Source organism: Lampetra planeri, chromosome 38, assembly GCF_965212315.1.
Source record: "Lampetra planeri chromosome 38, kcLamPlan1.2.h2, whole genome shotgun sequence".
Classification (NCBI taxonomy): Eukaryota; Metazoa; Chordata; class Hyperoartia; order Petromyzontiformes; family Petromyzontidae; genus Lampetra; species Lampetra planeri.
In genome coordinates, this window is record NC_136144.1 from 3,849,009 (window position 1) to 3,860,379 (window position 11,371).

An 11,371-nucleotide genomic window follows, 5' to 3' on the forward strand; every position below is an offset into this window, starting at 1 on the left:
CATCAGCCCCACCAAAACGAAGCACCTGCCTGGGTATTTTGTACCATCGGGCACTCCACCCCCACAACTCCCAATCGGTGATGGGGCAATTGTGGCGAGAGTGGAGAGTTTCCCATACCTGGGCAGTGTGCTCATGACCGGCTCCGGTTTAACAGCAGAGGTCTGACTCCGAATCGGTCGAGCGGCATTATATTTTCATCAGTTGCGTAAGGCTGTGTGGAAACTACCTGGTCTATCACTCCGCACGAAGATCCAGGTCTTCTCGGCCAGTCATTCCCTCCCTTCTCTACGCTTGTGAAACGTGGACCCCTTTAATGGAACATCTCCGCCGGTTAGAAACATTTAGGCTGGCCTGCCTACGACCAATCCTGGGTTTAAGCAGGCTGGATTGTGTGAGGAGCTCACAAATCCTCGAAAGATCTGGACAAAGTCCCATCGGTGAGCTCCTCCGACAGGCAAGGCTGCGTTGGCTGGGTCATGTAGCCCACATGCCCAGCCACCACATGCCTAAACAGGTTTTGTTTGGCCGGATCGAGGGGGCTAAACGGGTGCGGCACGGGCTAGAGAAGAGATGGAGTAATGTGGCACAGGAGGATGTGGAGCTCAATGGACTGCCGATGACTGGTACCAGCCGTGTCAAGATCGGCCTCTGTGGAGGAGGCTCGTGAAGGACGCGACTGGGCAGTTGAAGGCAGTCACCCTCCAACAATAACGGAGGGCGGAGGAGCGACGCTCACAACAACGAGCGGACGGCCGGGTGGCTAAAACACAGCAAGTTGGCACAGTAGGGGGCACAGGTGGTGCATCAGCCAGTCTGATTCTAGACCAGAAGGGTGCGTGTTCAAATCACGTCGGGGTCAGGAATTGGTTTAAATGTTTTTGACATTCGCCTCCCTCTATTCCTCCTGTTGCTTCTGCAATCTTATGAATATATTTAACACATCCTCCTGTGCTACAGCAATCCAGCTCTTCTTTAATTATCATGTTTTTTTAAATCGACATTAAAGGGAAGGAATGGTCATCAGTTCTGGTGAAAATTTGTAACGAAAACAACAATTGTCACACGCAGACATTCAAACCGCAGGGCGGCAGCCCACGGTCTCAGCGTGTTACATTTGCCGTCGTTTCTCAGTTCAAGGATGGTTCCTGTTCACTCATTCATTTGCCAAGCCACTCAGTAACTCACTCACCCACCGACTTACCCATTCAATCCCCCATTCACTTATCCGCCCACCTACTCACTCACTAACTCACCCACCCACTCACACATTCACCCTATCATACACTAATTCACCCATGCATTTACTGATTAATTTGCCAAGACACTCAGTAACTCACTCACCCACCGACTTACCCACTAACCCGCTTACTCATCCACTCCCTAATTCAGCCACCCAGTGACTCGGACACGAACCTTAACTGACTGAAAAATGGATCCGGGTTTGGTGACCAGTGGAAAAGGTGGCAACCCATCGACTTGTTCACTCACCCACCCACTGAAGCATTCACTCATTGATTATCTGATCTCTTTGCCAAATCACTCACCCACCAAATCACCCCACCATCCAGTCATTCGACCAATCAATCACCCACTCATTCACCCACTCACCCACTCACTCACTCACGCAATTACACATCCACTCACCTCTCTCACAGAGGCTGACTGGGTTTGGCTGATAGTGGAAAAGATGGCGATTGTCGGCATCGCCCTATTGCGCAATCAATCGTCGATATCCACCTTGTTGTTTATATTTAGCGGGTCAGGCCCCTAAACTTCAGCGGGGACTTCGTGGCGCAACGGTAGCGCGTCTGACTCCAGATCAGAAGGTTGCGTGTTCAAATCACGTCGAGGTCAGGAACTTGCAGAATTCTTTTTTGACATTCGCCTCCCTGCTTCTCTCCTGTTGCTTCTGCCATGGATACTTTGCCAGTGAACTTCAGGAAAATTAATATATTTTAATTATCATTTTTTATCGACACTGAAGGGAAGGAATGGTCATCAGTTCTAGTGAAAGTTTCGTAACGAATACACCAATTGTCACGCGCAGACGTTCAAACCGCACGGCGGCAGCCCTAGGTCGCAGCGTGTTACGTTTGCCCTCGTTTCTTAGTTCAAGGTAGTTTCCTGTTCACTCATTCATTTGGCAAGCCACTCAGTAACTCACTCACCCGCCGACTTACCAATTCAATCCCCCACTTGCTTATCCGCCGACCTACTCACTCACTAACTCACCCACCCACTCACACATTCACCATTTTATCTACTAATTCACACACGCATTTACTGATTAATTTACCAAGTCACGCAGTAACTCACTCACCCACTGACTTACCCACTAAAGTGCTTACTCATCCACTCCCTAATTCAGCCACCCAGTGACTTGGTCATTAACCTTGGCTGACTGAAAAATGTGTCCGGGGTGGTGAACAGTAGAAAAGGTTGCAACCCCTCGACTAATTCACTCATCCACCCACGCACGCATTCACTCATTAATTATCTGATCTCTTTGCCAAATCACTCACCCACCAACTCACCCACCCACTCACCCACCCACTCGCCCACCCACTCGTTCACCCACTCACCCGTCTACCCATCCTCTCACTCACATAGGCTGACTAGGTTTGGCCGATAGTGGAAACGTTGGCGATTGTCGGCATCGCCCGATTGCGCAATCAATAGTCGATATCCACCTTGTTGTTTATATTTAGCGCGTCAGGCCCCCAAACTGCAGAAGGGACCTCGTGGCGCAACGGTAGCGCGTCTGACTCCAGATCAGAAGGTTGCGTGTTCAAATCACGTCGAGGTCAGGAACTGGTTGAAATGTTTTTTGATATTCGCCTCCCTGTTACTCTGCTGTTTCTTCTGCCATGGATACTTTGCCAGTGAACTTCAGGAAAACTAATATATTTTAACACAACCTCCTGTGCTACATCACTCAATCTCTTTTTTAATTATCATGTTTTTTTTAATCGACATTAAAGGGAAGGAATGGTCATCAGTTTTGGTGAAAATTTGTAACGAATACAACAATTGTCACACGCAGACATTAAAACCGCAGGGCAGCAGCCCACGGTCTCAGCGTGTTACATTTGCCGTCGTTTCTCAGTTCAAGGTTGGTTCCTGTTCACTCATTCATTTGCCAAGCCACTCAGTAACTCACTCACCCACCGACTTACCCACTAACCCGCTTACTCATCCACTCCCTAATTCAGCCACCCAGTGACTCGGACACGAACCTTAACTGAATGAAAAATGGATCCGGGTTTGGTGACCAGTGGAAAAGGTGGCAACCCATCGACTTGTTCACTCACCCACCCACTGAAGCATTCACTCATTGATTATCTGATCTCTTTGCCAAATCACTCACCCACCAACTCACCCCGCCATCCAGTCATTCAACCAATCAATCACCCACTCATTCACCCACTCACCCACCCACTCACTCACTCACCCAATTACACATCCACTCACCTCTCTCACAGAGGCTGACTGGGTTTGGCTGATAGTGGAAAAGATGGCGATTGTCGGCATCGCCCTATTGCGCAATCAATCGTCGATATCCACCTTGTTGTTTATATTTAGCGGGTCAGGCCCCTAAACTTCAGCGGGGACTTCGTGGCGCAACGGTAGCGCGTCTGACTCCAGATCAGAAGGTTGCGTGTTCAAATCACGTCGAGGTCAGGAACTTGCATAATTGTTTTTTGACATTCGCCTCCCTGCTTCTCTCCTGTTGCTTCTGCCATGGATACTTTGCCAGTGAACTTCAGGAAAATTAATATATTTTAATCATCATTTTTTATCGACACTGAAGGGAAGGAATGGTCATCAGTTCTAGTGAAAGTTTCGTAACGAATACACCAATTGTCACGCGCAGACGTTCAAACCGCACGGCGGCAGCCCTAGGTCGCAGCGTGTTACGTTTGCCCTCGTTTCTTAGTTCAAGGTAGTTTCCTGTTCACTCATTCATTTGGCAAGCCACTCAGTAACTCACTCACCCGCCGACTTACCCATTCATTCCCCCACTTGCTTATCCGCCGGCCTACTCACTCACTAACTCACCCACCCACTCACACATTCACCATTTTATCTACTAATTCGCACACGCATTTACTGATTAATTTACCAAGTCACTCAGTATCTCACTCACCCACTGACTTACCCACTAAAGTGCTTACTCATCCACTCCCTAATTCAGCCACCCAGTGACTTGGTCATTAACCTTGGCTGACTGAAAAATGTGTCCGGGGTGGTGACCAGTAGAAAAGGTTGCAACCCCTCGACTCATTCACTCACCCACCCACGCACGCATTCACTCATTAATTATCTGATCTCTTTGCCAAATCACTCACCCACCAACTCACCCACCCATCCAGTCAATCACCCACTCATTCACCCACTCACCCACCCACTCGCCCACCCACTCGTTCACCCACTCACCCGTCTACCCATCCTCTCACTCACATAGGCTGACTAGGTTTGGCCGATAGTGGAAACGTTGGCGATTGTCGGCATCGCCCGATTGCGCAATCAATAGTCGATATCCACCTTGTTGTTTATATTTAGCGCGTCAGGCCCCCAAACTGCAGAAGGGGCCTCGTGGCGCAACGGTAGCGCGTCTGACTCCAGATCAGAAGGTTGCGTGTTCAAATCACGTCGAGGTCAGGAACTGGTTGAAGTGTTTTTTGATATTCGCCTCCCTGCTACTCTGCTGTTTCTTCTGCCATGGATACTTTGCCAGTGAACTTCAGGTAAACTAATATATTTTAACACATCCTCCTGTGCTACATCACTCAATCTCTTTTTTAATCATCATGTTTTTTTTAATCGACATTAAAGGGAAGGAATGGTCATCAGCAGGGCAGCAGCCCACGGTCTCAGCGTGTTACATTTGCGGTCGTTTCTCAGTTCAAGGTTGGGTCCTGTTCACTCATTTATTTGCGAAGCCACTCAGTAACTCACTCACCCACCGACTTACCCATTCAATCCCCCACTCGCTTATCCGCCCACCTAATCACTCATCCACCCACTCACACATTCACCATTTCATACACTAATTCACCCACGCAAATACTAATTAATTTTGCAAGTCACTCAGTAACACACTCACCCACTGACTTACCCACTAACCCGTTTAGTCATCCACTCCCTAATTCAGCCACCCAGTGACTCGGTCACTAACCTTGGCTGACTGAAAAATGTGTCCGGGTTTGGTGGCCAGTGGAAAAGGTGGCAACCGCTCGACTCATTCACTCACCCACCCACTCACGCATTCACTCATTGATTATTTGATCTCTTTGCCAAATAACTCACCACCAACTCACCCACCATCCAGTCATTCAGCCACCCACTCACCCACTCACCCATCCATCCAGTAATTCATCCACTCAATCACTCTCTCACCCACCCATCCAGTTATTCACCCACTCATTCACCCACTCACCCATTCATCCAGTAATTCACCCACTCAATCACCCCCTCACCCATCATCCAGTCATTCACCTACTCATTCAGCCACTCACCCACCCGACCAGTAATTTACCCACTCAATCACCCACTCACCCATCATCCAGTTATTCACCCACTCATTCACCCACTCACCCACCCGACCAGTAATTCACCCACTCAATCACCCACTCACCCACCATCCAGTCATTCACCCACCCACTCACTCACCCACTCACCCACCCACTCACTCGTCCACCCATCTGCTCACTCACATAGGCTGACTGGGTTTGGCTGATAGTGGAAAAGTTGTCGATTGTCGGCATCTCCCTATTGCGCAATCAATAGTCGATATCCACCTTGTTTATATTTAGCGCATCAGGCCCCCTACACTATAGAGGGGACCTCGTGGCGCAACGGTAGCGCGTCTGACTCCAGATCAGAAGGTTGCGTGTTCAAATCACGTCGAGGTCAGGAACTGGCTGAAGTGTTTTTGACATTTGCCTCCCTGCTTCTCTGCTGTTGCTTCTGCCATGGATACTTTGCCAGTGAACTTCAGGAAAATTAATATATTTAACTCTCTTGTTTATTTTATCGACGCGAAAAGGAAGGAATGGTCCAAACTAGATTCTAAGTTTTTGTGACTGCAGGAATTACTCTTTGGTTCTTTCGGTAAAGTCACGTATAATGAAATTAAATTATATAATAATAAAATACGACGTTTCGATTGCAAAACAAGCAACCATCACGTTGTGTTGCAATCAAAACGTCGTATTTTATTATGATATATTTAAATTTCTTTCTACATGACTTTACCGAAAGAACCAAAGAGAATGAATGGTCGTCAGTTCTGGTGAAAACGTCATAACGAATACACCAATGGTCACGCGCAGACGTTCAAACCGCACGGCGGCAGCCAGAAGTCGCAGCGTGTTCCGTTTTCCCGCATTTCTCAGTTCAAGGTTGGGGTCTGTTTACACGTTCATTTGCCAAGCCACTCAGTAACTCACCCACAGACTTACCCATTCAAACCCACACTCACTTATCCGTCCACCTACTCACTCTCTAACTCACCCACCCACTCACACATTCACTATTTTATCTACTAACTAGCTGTACTACCCGGCTTCGCCCGGGACTTGGATCCACCATGGCCGACCGCCTTTGTCTCCCCAGTGGCGATGTCCATACGCCACATCAGTCGGGGAGGCCCACGACCGGTTCAAATAATCGTCACCGGTGGTGGCCGTGAGCGGGAATGGAACTCGGGTCGCCGGGTTCGTAGCGCGGCGCGCTAACCACGACACTCCAATGCGTTACGCTGACACATGCGCGGGTCACATGAGAGATTTGACGTCACAGCTCAATTGTTGTGCAAAAATATATGCATTATTGAGCTCACCCCCTCCCCTAAAAAAAGTGTATTTTGAGAATGTTTGCATGGTGTACAGTCTGCAAAGTACCCCCATGAGAAATTAGCTGTTTGTTGCATGTCGGGAAATACGGTTAACATGTTGAACAGACACACATATTGACAACTTTGGCAATTAGCAGTAAAACCCGGCGTTGCACGGGTCCTCACGTGTTGTCTGAGTTGGAGGCTTTGTATTTTGAGGTTTGCATGAGGACGCGTTCCGCTTGTGGCGGGTACATAAGTGGGGACAGAGAAAGATGTAAAAGTGTATAGAATAATTTATTAAGGAGTGTTAGAAATAGGTAAGTAAAGAGTGTGTTTAAGTGAAGTGTTTAAAGATAATTTATTAGGGAAGTTTAAAAACTAATCAATGAGAACTTGTGGGTACACAATGTTTTTTGTCACACCGCCAGGTGCGTAAACAAATACGTTTTTGGCGGATCCGACGCGAGAGCAGGCCACGTATAGTTGGCCGTGGGCAAAGCAAGCCGTTTGTAGATTTGTAGTGGTGGTGTTGACGTGCGCCGACAGTGATGGATCACGGGGCGGCACGGGGTGCGGGGTTGGGCACGCGTTGTGGGCGTGGTGTGGACGCGCGCGCCGGGAGTGAGAGATCACGGGGCGGCGCGGCGTGAGTGGTGGGGCGCGCTGACACTGTGGGAAAACAGGATCGTAGCCAGCGCCCGGTGATTGGTCAAATGGGATGAGTGCTCTCAGCGACGTCCGCAGGGAGTGTATAAAGGGTGACGCGCGAGAGCACTCGAGGTTGTTGTTAACCAGTTGAAGATCGAAGACGGAGGGAAGAGGTAGTGCCCTGAGACCCCTAGTCCCGCTGTCCTTGTTGGGACCGGGGCCCTGTGTGGCTCGGAGGCGAGACTGTGGGACCCGTGGTCCGACGCCCATGTGGGTCGGGACTGTGGGACCCAGAGTCGAGAGGAACACCCCGGCTGGGTGTGTTCCGAGAGGCTACGGGGCCGTGTTCGAGTAGCTAAGTGGGTGTTGGTCACCCGAGTAGCTCAGTGGGTGTTAGTCACCCGAGTAGCTAAGTGGGTGTTGGTCACCCGAGTAGCTCAGTGGGTGTTAATCACCCGAGTAGCTAAGTGGGTGTTGGTCACCCGGGCAGCTCAGTGGGTGTTAGTCACCCGAGTAGCTGAGTGGGTGTTAGTCACCCGAGTAACTAAGTGGGTGTTAGTCACCCGAGTAACTAAGTGGGTGTTAGTCACCCGAGTAACCAAGTGGGTGTTAGTCACCCGAGTAACCAAGTGGGTGTTAGTCACCCGAGTAACTACAGTGGGTGTTAGTCACCTGTGAAACGAAGTTGGTGAAATAAAGAGTGTGCTACCCGTGAAGTCGTCTCCCGCCGAGTTACTACATTACAGATTGATCCCAGCAATTAGCAATGTTTGACCTTGAGATTTGTTAATGGTCATTGCATAAGCCAAACTAATGGGGAATTGCGTTCGCTTGAAGGGAAATGGGACATCTTCGGCAATAATGGGGATCCGTGGCAATAGCACTTCAACCCCTTTGTGACTGCCAGTCAACACAACTGCTTCAATTAAAATGATAATTGGTTCTTTACCCTTCTATCTGGCAACAAAACTGACACCTTTTTACAAGGAGTCATGTTTGCATAGACCGCAATACCTGCAGTCATAATACAAACAAAAGAACATAACTCTGATAATGTGCACTGTCCTTAAAGTTGATTGATCCACACCCGAGACAGCTTTCCTTAGAGCCTAGTCTCATATGGGTTGGACCAGATGACGCCAAAAGGCTCTAAGGAAAGCTGTCTCGGGTGTGGATCAATCAACTTTAAGGACAGTGCACATTATCAGAGTTATGTTCTTTTGTTTGTATTATGACTGCAGGTATTGCGGTCTATGCAAACATGACTCCTTGTAAAAAGGTGTCAGTTTTGTTGACAGATAGAAGGGTAAAGAACCAATTATCATATTTTTACTGGCAAATGAGGTTCCCATAGTGCTTCAATTAAGTTAGGAAACAAAGACTTGACACAAAGTCTTGTACCATTGCAGAGTTTTGGAGCATTGAGGTTTCGCAACAAAAGTATAGGTGCACCAACTTTCAGCTCCAGTTTATGTTGAGGCGTGCCTGGCAATTCTTGAGAGTCAAGAAATTCAGTGGGAAAGCGTACTGCATCGTCATTTTCAAGTGTCTTGTTGAACGACTTGTACGTCACAGCAGGCTGTGGCAGCAACCCCAAAATATGAGCATTGATTGCATTGACATCATCGTTCCGGGGTGACAGTATAGCTCGTGCACATAGCCAAGTGCACAATTCATCTCCCATAGGTTTGGTGGCGATATCAGGATAGACTTTGTCTTTTAAGTCGCTAGGAGACGACAACATATGACTAAAGTCGATAGGGAGTGCAACGTCATCGTTATGGATTGGCTGCATAGTCCCATTCCCAATGTGGAGTAATGTGTCGGCAAAACGTTGAGCCGACACATCGCCACTGGTCAATAGGCGCATGTTAGTAGTCAACTTTAGCTTATCGACCTGGGTCCAAAGCCGGCTTTTCTTCAAGCACGCATGGACCTCATCCGCCATGGTTCCCCGGGTAATGATAGGCAGGGTCTGACGAAAGTCCCCTGATAAAATGACACAGACTCCTCCCATGACTTGACCGTGTTCGCGTATATCGCGTAAAGTCTCATCGAGGAGTTCTACAGCTCTTTTGTGTGCCATGGTACATTCATCCCAAACAATGACTTTGCAAGCACGTAACAATTTGGCAGTACCACTTTGGTTGGAGATATTGCAAGTGGCATCTTCACGTGTCAAATTCAGAGGTAGCTTGAATGTGGAATGAGCTGTGCGTCCCCCATCCATAAGAGTAGCAGCAATGCCAGAAGAAGCTGTTGCTAACGCAATATCTCCTTTGCACCGGACAGAGGCTACTATGGTGTTGATGAGGAACGTCTTCCCAGTGCCAGCAGATGCGTCGAGGAAGGTGACGGAACCTTGTCCGGAGTAGATCTTTTCTATCAATGATACATATGCCGTATGTTGCGCAGGCACATTCTGCAATAGAGGCAGATTGTGGTCCACTAAACATGAGAGAGCAATAGTATCGTAGTTCTGCTCCCGAACAATTTCAGCACAAAGGGGCACTCCAAGGTCTCGTCGAGGTGGATCCAGACCAAAGTGGTCCAACGGTCGGCCCGCCATAGACAAAGTGATGTTCTCAATCAAGATCAAAGCCTCATTAGTCATAGCATCGGACAATTCAAGTCCTTGGTCGTTGGACTCATTTTGAAAGCGAAACAGAATGTCTTCAGCCATGTGATGTTTGTAAGCATCCCACAGGTCCCTCGCATTAGCTGGAGTATACGTAGTCAAAATAATAGCGAATAGATCGCGTATTTTTGACGGTCCTCGACAGTCTACTGCTTCTCGCATGGCCTGGTGCAAATGATGTTCGCTTTCCAGAAGGTCCAAACCTTGGCACGCTTGTTTAAACGTATCACAAAGTTGTCCATCGACCGTTTTAATGGAGTCAAAGGATGTTGGGCCTCTGACGGTGAGGAAGGATTGTCCCTTCCGCATGGACCATGAAGCAAGTTTGTAGTGACAGTTGTGTACAAAGCAGGGTCGATGTTGGAATCTGGGATCTCAGCAGTGATAATGAGATCCACTTGATTCGGGCGTATTTTTTTAGCCAACCAAACCAAGATGTGCGCATGGGGCAACCCACGCTTTTGCCATTCCACCGAATACATGTGGCAAATGGTGTCACCAAATATCTTGCCCTTCGAGATGACTTCCATAATTTTTTAAAGCTTGAGACGAAAGACCCGAGCGATGACATCGTGACGATGTGTAGGTTTTTGGTTTTGGAATAGATGACGTTGTATTTCCTCCCACTTGGGGTTGCATGTGAACGTAACAAAAAGATCAGGTCGCCCGTACTTGCGCACATACGCCATGGCATCTTGAGCGTATTTGTGCATGTGTCTGGGGCTACCAGTGAACGTAGCAGGCAAGACGACACGTCTCCCAATTTGAGTAGGATCCGCGTCTGCCTGATTCATCGCGTCACACAAATGGAAGTAAGATTCACTGCGCAATTTTGTTTGGTTGTAACGGATAAAGTCCAATCGTTCAGATTCAATTTTGGCGTACATGTCGACTACGAACTGATGGAACAATTCACGATAGTACAGCAATATGTTCTTAGTACCGTCGCGAATCATGAGCATGTAGCAGTAGAATTGCATACATGACACTTTTTTAGCACTTTGCCCTCCGTTTTGATAGATATCAAAGTGATAACCATCATGGCCGTTCCAAAAAATCAAGGGGTACTGCAGTGGATCATACGTTGGATTAAATTCGGAAATCCGCACCAGAACACCGCTTGATTTCTCAAGCACAATGTCCCTTTTCTTTCCGTTTTCTCCACAGATGATGACTGCGACGTCGGGTGCCGTTGGTGCATTGTAGCGCCCACGATGTTCATCCCCAGGTGTTTTGTCCCCAC

General features: G+C 48.3%; 5 non-coding genes across 5 annotated transcripts; all 5 read left to right on the plus strand.

Moving 5' to 3' along the window:
* The first annotated feature begins 1,783 nt into the window (after window positions 1-1,783).
* TRNAW-CCA (transfer RNA tryptophan (anticodon CCA)) lies at window positions 1,784-1,855 on the plus strand. The gene has a single exon. It is a non-coding gene; the product is annotated as a tRNA-Trp (tRNA).
* Window positions 1,856-2,736: 881 nt separating this feature from the next.
* Window positions 2,737-2,808, plus strand: TRNAW-CCA (transfer RNA tryptophan (anticodon CCA)). The gene has a single exon. It is a non-coding gene; the product is annotated as a tRNA-Trp (tRNA).
* Window positions 2,809-3,610: 802 nt separating this feature from the next.
* On the plus strand, window positions 3,611-3,682 carry TRNAW-CCA (transfer RNA tryptophan (anticodon CCA)). The gene has a single exon. It is a non-coding gene; the product is annotated as a tRNA-Trp (tRNA).
* Window positions 3,683-4,591: 909 nt separating this feature from the next.
* Window positions 4,592-4,663, plus strand: TRNAW-CCA (transfer RNA tryptophan (anticodon CCA)). Its single transcript has one exon. It is a non-coding gene; the product is annotated as a tRNA-Trp (tRNA).
* A 1,182-nt stretch (window positions 4,664-5,845) lies between these two features.
* TRNAW-CCA (transfer RNA tryptophan (anticodon CCA)) lies at window positions 5,846-5,917 on the plus strand. The gene has a single exon. It is a non-coding gene; the product is annotated as a tRNA-Trp (tRNA).
* The last annotated feature ends 5,454 nt before the right edge of the window (window positions 5,918-11,371 follow it).